Source organism: Ischnura elegans (genome assembly GCF_921293095.1).
Source record: "Ischnura elegans chromosome 13 unlocalized genomic scaffold, ioIscEleg1.1 SUPER_13_unloc_2, whole genome shotgun sequence".
Lineage (NCBI taxonomy): Eukaryota > Metazoa > Arthropoda > Insecta > Odonata > Coenagrionidae > Ischnura > Ischnura elegans.
In genome coordinates, this window is record NW_025791658.1 from 2,703,033 (window position 1) to 2,712,026 (window position 8,994).

The 8,994-nt window shown below is 36.7% G+C and overlaps 1 non-coding gene across 1 annotated transcript; it reads right to left on the bottom strand.

Moving 5' to 3' along the window:
• Positions 1-3,776: 3,776 nt before the first annotated feature.
• On the bottom strand, positions 3,777-3,848 carry Trnad-guc. Its single transcript has one exon. It is a non-coding gene; the product is annotated as a tRNA-Asp (tRNA).
• Positions 3,849-8,994: the final 5,146 nt, after the last annotated feature.

Here is an 8,994-nt window from a genome sequence, read left to right on the forward strand (position 1 = left end):
CTTTGCGTCCTCACTTTCTTTCTTACTCTGCCGATCATATAAAACTCGTCTTATACGTAACTCTCTCAACCCACGACTCTCGCTTGTGTTTCTCCTTTCCGCGTCCCTAACTACCATTCTTGCCTCCTCACTACCGTTGTTAATTTTAAATTATCTAAACAAACAACATGGTGGCTTGTTTACATTATGTTACAATATTTATTAAAATCAATAATTTACATATTTATACATACTTTGTACATATTTATTTAATCAATAAATATGTACAAAGTTAAGAGCCTTGATGATGATTTAAAATAAATCGAAACGTTGGCTATAACTTGTTTTCATAAAATACATTAACATAAACTCCAGGACATATTTAAACATGTATTAAACGAGGTCAAGATAAGAAGAGGAAAAAAAAATAATTACATAAGAACTTAACTTGGAGTCAATCGACCTTATACCACCTTGATTTTAAAATGAAAGCTAATTCTACGTTAAGTGCTTAATTTAATTTTTTTGCTATTTCTTTAAATCGTTTTTCAGTTCGACAATATTTTTGCGAGAAGATTTACGCGAGGTTATACCAACTTTATTTAAAGGTAAAGCTAATTTTACGTTTATAAACGATTTATAGAACGCGTATAAAAGTTAAATTAAGCACTTAACGTAAAACAAAAGTTTAGTGTAATTTTTTCACGGTTTCCAGAAGGGTGAAAGGTGATTTTTTGTTTAGTCTTGATTTCATTTTTTTGTAACGCTTATCATATATAGTTTTTCAGTAGCAAATTATTTTTCCTAGCATATAGTTACGCGCGGTTTTACCACCTTGACATAAAGGTGATGGCTAAGTTTACGTTAAGTGCTTGACTTAATTTTTCGCAACGCTTATCATAAATCGTTTTTCAGTTTGAAAATATTTTCACGTGAATTTTTACGCGCAGTAATATCCCTCGAAGATCCCCGCTGACGTATTGAGCCCATCCTGGCGGCACTATTTATAAATCGAACACGCTGCTCGTATCATTCGCCTCGAAGACAAGATAATATGTATCCCTCCGCGCGCGGAATTAGCTGACGACAGATGGTTGCGTGCGTATATCCGCCGCGTTTTAACGAGAAACAGTCCTTGCTTTGACGCGATCAGTTGACTGCAAATATCTTCACGGAAGGAGGCGAAGAAATCACACGATTTATGGTCCCAACTTTCCGCCAGGGAGAAATTATTATGTCAGAACCCATCGATTGTTGCGTATCAATAATAGTAACTTGATTTTATGATACTGAAGTATCACGAGCGAGGAATGTGAGACTTAAGATAAAAGTGTTTGGTGAAAAACTTGAGCAGGTTGAGCAGTTCAACTATTTAGGCAGTACGTTAGAGGAAAACGGATATAGTAGTAAGGACATCAGGAAGAGAATTGCATTAGCGAAGGAGGCGTTCATGAACAGGAAGGATCTTCTGAGAGGATCGCTATGTAAGAGTTTAAAGAAAAAGTTAGTTAAGAGTTTGATCTGGAGTGTAGCGCTCTACGGTGCGGAAACGTGGACACTTAGGAAGGAGGACGAGAGAAGATTGGAGGCATTCGAGATGTGGGTATGGAGAAGGATGGAGAGGGTGAAATGGACGGAGAGGAGAAGGAACGACGAAGTGCTGGACATGGTTGGAGAGGAGAGGCAGCTTTTAGATGAGATACGGAGGAGACAGAATGTATGAATGGAGTTAGTGCTTAGCTGGGAGGGGATGTTGAAAATGGTCTTAGGGGGTAGAATGTTAGGGAAACGAGGGAGGGGAAGGAAGAGAATGGGATTTTTAGATAGATTGAAAGGGAGTAGGCCTTACAGTGAATTGAAGAAGGTAGCACTGGAAGGAAAGGGAGACTCCCAGATTACTTCTTTACTACTCCACAGAAACCTACCTTAATCGGTAGAATACTGTAATAATAATAATACCTATATAGAAACTAGCATGCCCAAGCAATCCCTACACCATACAATGCCCCTGTGGGTCAATTTTACCCAAATTGAGTTAGCCTACACTTTTACACTGTACACATTTTGCTCAAAACCCGTTTTTCTACCCGATTTTTTCATAAATATTGTTTAGATAGTGTTTTGGAAGAAAGCAGAAAAATAAAGAAAAAGTTAAAATAATTAAATTTTAATTGTTCAACAATTTCTACGGCGTTGTGGAAAACTAATTTCCACAACTTTGCGAATGTACCTCATTGACTCAGCTAATTTTTCGGATTGATTTTTGACGGGAAATATTGGATCCTGTTATAATTATGTAGAGAACATAGGGGTTGATAGCAGCAAGGTCAAGTACCTTCGTCATAAAAATAATGAACTGGCCAGCGTGGGACCGAAGCCTTTACTGAATACTTTCCTTACTTACTTCCTATCCGGGCATGGCAGGAATAAGTGACGAGAAAAGTTTGATAAAATAATACAATCAAGTCAAAGCAAGTTTTGCACAGAGGTAAATCCATATAAATGATTAAATGCCAGGGATTTTGAGGCTGAAAACCTTTCATCATTTAAAAATTATCAACATGAATATTCTATATTGGGTCAATTCGCCCAAGCGGGCATTTATGACTTGTAATCTTCATATTAATATCAACATTAGTGAAAGGTACTTGCTGAGTTTTCAACGGCAGTAAAGATTAAAATAACACATTCTTATACAAGAATTGCCATGAGAAAAAATTCCCCTGGACCGGGAATCGAACCACGGACCTTTGGCTTTCCGGGCCACTGCGCAGACCACTACGCTATCCAGGTTCTTTAATTCTCATGGCAATTATACCGAGGCTCATGGTACTAGGTGTCACTCTTTTTGGTACTTTGGTACTCCCTCGCGTTGCCATCCTTGATGGACCGTGAGGGCCTAACACCTAGTACCATGAGCCTCGGTATAATTGCCATGAGAATTAAAGAACCTGGATAGCGTAGTGGTTTGCGCAGTGGCCCAGAAAGCCAAATGTCCGTGGTTCGATTCCCGGTCCAGGGGAATTTTTTCTCATGGCAATTCTTGTATATTTCACCGCCGTTCACGCGGCAGGTTTAGAAATATTACACATAACATATTCTTGTTTTGAGTATTTCTCGCCAACTTCGTTCATCGTTGGTTAGGTGCATGAATATTCTTTGAGTTAGTGAAAATATGGTCAATATAAGAAAAAAATAAAAGTTTGGATTATCCGTGTTTCCCTATTACTCGTTCCACCTCCATCCAATATTAGCCCGGATAATCGGGAGTTTACTATACTGTTGATGAAGTGTTCTCGGGAAATCAGGCGGGTTAGGATGGACATTGCTGCAAGCATTTCGATAACTTTCTCTGTCATCATCATTAGTGATTTTTCCCGGATGACGATGGCAGACAATTCTATTTTTTTAAGTCATTATACAATTTTCCATTAATAATTTTATTTTTTTAATATAATATTATTCCGTTGCAATTTGCAACTTTTGACGCATTGATTTTTATTACTACACGAAAGGACTACTATTTACGGATTTCTCTAATACAAAGTTGCAAAATAATTAAAAACAATAAATTTATAATTAACAGCCGAAATTTTGACGTGCATTACGGAAAAGATAGGTTTTAGCAACGCATGCTAGAATGTGCATACGTTGTTAAGTACCTTAATTTGAAGTAAAACCTTAAGTTAACTATTTTATAACCTTGTTATCAAAATTTATAGCATAAATTATGACGTACAATGGGTAATGAATAGGTATTTAACACCTTGTACAATGATTTGGCCCGACAAAAGAACCTCCCCGGCGGGGAATCGAACCCCGGTCTCCCGCGTGACAGGCGGGGATACTGACCACTATACTACCGAGGACATACGAAATCATTCTGAAATTTGACCAAGTATCTTTCATTTTGGTAGTCCTTTTTTACAACTCAATTTTTTAGTCACGTTAGCATAGATTTTTGATTTTCTGTGGTGATTATTATGTACCTTTTCAGAGTTTTACACCGCCTCCGACAATAATTTTGCGGAAATTCCGAATAAATTCCATTCAACTTATTTTTCGGCTCTTAATGAAGAATATTTCTTGGTTCTTTCTCCGTATGTGTCGTGAATTCCTTGTCTAACATATTTTACTTTGGGTAGGGTCAAAATTAAAAATTTAATATTTTTTATGATAAATGTAATTGTAATTATAATGTAAAAATGTAATTTTTAACGCTAAATGCGATCATACTATGTAGGAAGAGGGACATATTTTTTCACTATTGCCTCTGTAATAAAACCAACATGTGCGGTGATGAAGATAATGCTGACTTTTTTATTATTCTTTTTCATCATGTATCATAACTTTTTCTCGAATTTCAATTCTTTCTACAAACATTAGAATAGGAAAATAGGGGGAAGGAGGCTGAATAATATTTGTTTTACTTGGTGAGTAATTATCGCCACCTTTGAAACTTTTGTTCATCCAAAAAATGGTGTAAGTTTATTAATGGCATTACCCACTAAATTAGAACTTGCGTAAAATGTTCGAAAAACAAACACAAGCCGTGAGCACGAATATCTTTCATTTGTTTAATTTGAACGCTTACCGGAAACAGGTGGCGTTGAAAATATTGTCCTCTATACGGGACGATATATCCATAGTGTATGAAGGCTTTTCAAATCACTTCTGATTGGTCAAAAAAATCCAAGTGACTTAATATTATGTAATTCTAACCAGGGACGCAGCTAGGAATTAAGGCTGGGGGGGGGGGGTTTAGGTGCAACTAAAACCGGGGTGTGTGGAGGTATGGAATACGCACTAGGATAAGCGGTAGGTGTGAGATTAATAAATTGCGGAATTTTAAGATAAATGGTGAGTTTTACGGCTTTCTGAGGGATATTTTATTAATCCTTACACTAGTATATTAGCAATATCTACCGAATTGATTAAAATGGATTTAACTTAAAATTTTCTCTGAGCTCTAGGGGGGGGGGTTATCCCCAAAACCCCCCAGCGCCGCGCCACTGATTCTAACACATTGTATCTTTAATCTTATTGAGCTACAACATACGTTCTACCTCATCCATTTATCCTTTTAAGTCTTTCCTATGCCTTTCCAATACTGTTAGTTTTAATTATGTCATTTGTTTTTATTGTGTTTGAAAAAATTAAGTATAAAATGATAATTATAATGTTTATTATTCCACACAAACATAAATTTTAAGAATTACATGGCTGCAGGAACATAGGTACCCCTTTGGAGTTAAAAACTCCGCTTTGGGGTTACCGACTCGTCCTTCAGTTAGAGTGCTTCTGTACATATTACCCAAAAAATGTTACCTTGCTGGATCATTCGTATTGAGAAATAATAATCTCCCTAGCATATGAAACATATATAATATGTAAACATATGGAATATTAAACCACTAACTAACATAAAGCAATTATAGAATCTCATTCCATTCATCACAATTCCTCATTCACCTAAGCAAATGTGAAACATCATTATGAGCAATCAGCCACATCTTTACCCTTTTGCTATATCTGTTTACATTCATTTCGTCAGTTATGCATTTTGGTAACTGGCAGTAAATTTTCGGTCCCAAGAATAGCTAACTTTAAGATAAGGCGTTATAAATTTAATCCTTTAAAGTCCATAAAGATTGGAGCCTTTAGATTTCTTAACATTAAACGTTTTTGGGCCAATATTAAGAATCTAGACTGGGAGTAAGTTGCCCGTGAATTCGGAAATTGATTTAACTCCCTGTTTCACCTTTTTTTTAAATATTGCACCCTGATAGCCACTTTTATTAGTTTTTGAGATAAGATCTTGTGATATCTTTCCAAAAAGAAATTTCATAGAGCCCCTAACCCTTCGAGTGCCAAGGAGCGCTACCGCGCTCTTCCTATTTCTCGCGAAAAGTGCCAAGTGCCTCCCGTAATGTCACTACTACATGCTGATAGTTTTTTAGATGAATAAATTAGATCACTTATCATTCAATAGTCAATATCCATTTTATTTTAACATTAGCTTTTCCCTTAAAAGTATAAAAAAACCCATGTTACAAAAAATTCGTCAAACAATAAATTGAAATGGTTAAACCACGTATAATAAAGATTTTCAAAAGTTTTTTTTATACATTCTTTTGGTTCTTTTTCAAACCTAATTTTTTTCCCTGCCTACTGCAAAATCAGCAAAAATGCCTCGACACTTATAGCATAGTAGGGTAGGGCGTTCCACTTAGGACATATTGTACCCAGGAACATTTGCAACTGCCGGCAAGTTCTATGACCTGGCGGCTTTAAAATAAGACATTATGCGAAAGATGCGCTAGGCTGCAAAACAGGTCAATTATGAGTCCACTTGGTTTCTCCGTTCAAAGAAGACGCTATTTTAAAGGTGTTTTCGCTGAAAAGTAAACATTTTTAGATGTACATCCAAGTATTTTACCGAAAATCGATCACATCAACAGTGGTTATCGTATCACAGGTGAAATTGGCATGTTATTGTGAATAGTACCAGGTACTTATTTGGTATTTTAGACGTGATATTAACCAGGAAAATCGGCCGAAATTAAAAAATGGCTACCTGTTGTACCAAGGACCGCTAGCCCATGATTTTCAAGATTTCTCACTTTGAAAACTTGAAAATTTTGCACTCAATCATAATCGTCGTGGCAGATAAAAATTTCTACATTTAGGTAACACTTTGCGTGTCATGGGCGTAGTATTATGTCCTGTTAATATTTCTGAATATTGCCATGGACGTAATATTACGTCTATCTGTTTTATTGACTTTGTTTGCGTGAAGCTGTAATATTTCGCCCGTGGTACTTTTCCAGTTTACTGCTTAGTGGTTCTGTTATTTCAAAAATCACTGCTCAGTGGAAAAAATAAAGAGTTCACCTTATGCCTTGAGGACGAAAAGTCCTCTGTAGCCACCAGCATCCTTATCTTAGACCACTGTGTGTGAAAACTCTTTGGGCCAATGAATCGTTCGTTGAGGGTGCAGTGACCCTTTTTGTCATCCAGGATTTTGAATGCTATGCTTGGAACAATGCTTTTTTATGATTTCCATGGCTTAAATAGTTCAAATTGAGCGTAATAAAAAATATAATGCATTTTATGGCGGTACATCATTTGTCGCAACTTCTTTTATTTAAAAAAAACAGTAGGTGTTCATTGTTTAAATATTTATTTAAAATTTAGCAATAAATGTTATTCAACTCATTCATAAAGAAGAGCAAAGTTCATTTTTATAGAAATACACATCGATATAATTGTAATTTTGATGCTAATGTTTTAAAATAATTTACGAATATAGTAAAAATGGCCGGATTTTTCAGTAGGGCTTTATAATTAGCAGCCAGCACTCAAAGTGTTAAGTTTACACCACAAAAAAATGCGAAGTTTAGATATTTCCTAAATAGAGCTGAAATTTTTATACATTTTTGATGTATTTTGAAGCAACATTGGGCTATAATGGGTTGAAACGCTAAAGTACCTTTACCAAATTTATTAAATAGGGGAGGGTGGTGTATCTAGGGCAGAGTGGATCTAGGAACATTTGAAACTATCGGCAAGTGCTGCGACCTGCGGGCTTTAACCCTTTCGCTGCTGTTCAATCTCCGAAAACCTTCTCCTCACATGCGGCGAAAATGTTAAAAATGCGTTTCCTGGGCCCATGGAGCACGTACTTCAATAAAGGGCGTGGTACACCCTCCAAAGGGTCGCTAATCCGGGACCCTATCCTCGACGAGCTCATCCATGCAGGACCGTCTATCTCATCGACCCTACCAGCAGGAGACCTCCCTCCCGAAAAGTGACCACTCTGACTGCAATTTGAAAATCAATCAATCAATCTGATCATCAAAAAATGATAGTTTTCATCGCACTCCTGCCAATCAAAGAATCAAGCATGTCTTTGAACCGTGTTTCTACGATGAAAAATAACGATTTTTTTAAACTTGTCTAGAAACGTGGCTGTGGACAACCGGAAAAATGGCCATTTTAGCAAAGTTAACAAAATCGTTATTTTTCATCGCAGAAACACGGTTCAAAGACGTACTTGATTGCATGATTGGCGGGAGTGCGATGAAAACAATCATTCTTTGATGATCGGATTGAGTGATTGATTTTCAACATGCAGTCGGAGCGGTCACTTTTCGGGAGGTAGGCTGCCTGCTCTTAGGGTCCAGGAGACGGTCCTGCGCGGGTGAGCTGGTCGAGGATAGGGTCCTGGATTAGGGACCCTTCGAAGTGCTTTGGCAAAAGTGCTGACCGCATGGCAGGGAGGAAGAAAAAGTACGTCCACAGCAGTCTGCCGTGCGGACGTACTAGGTACGTCCACAGCAGTGAAAGTAAGCTATTACGCGAAAGATACGCAAGAGAGTAGCACAGGTCAATTTGAGTTCATTTGGGTCATGCTTACAAAGGAGACGCTATTTTGAAGTTTCAGACGCTCAAATGTAAATATTTTCAGTTGCATATCGAAGTGTTTTACCAAAAGTCTATCAAACCAGCAGTGGTTATCGTAGCACAGTTGAAATTGACACATAATAGTGAGTAGTAATGGCTACTTATTTGGTATTTTAGATGTAATATTAACCTGAAAAATCGTCCGGAATTCAAATTGGCTACCTCTTGTAGCATGGGAAACTAGCACATCGCTACCTTGGTTTGACAAGGTTCTAACTGACATTTTTGCAAAATTTGGTGTTTTCACTCAAGATAACTAAGTTTATGTTTCTCTATGTGTTGCACCGGTTTTTATTCCTCTATGTAAAATAATAACAGATTTAGAACAGTGACAAAGTTCCAACTGCAAGGAGAAAAAACTAATATTTGGTGTGACAAGGTTCTAACTGCATTTAACTTATTTTATTACTCATATAAACATGTAAAAAAATAAAATAAATAACATATTTACTTGAAGTAATAATTACTAGTGTATCTAGTGGATCACTAGTGAATGTGCCAAAAATCAAAAATATATTCCTATTAATAATAGAAATAGAGCAGTTTAAA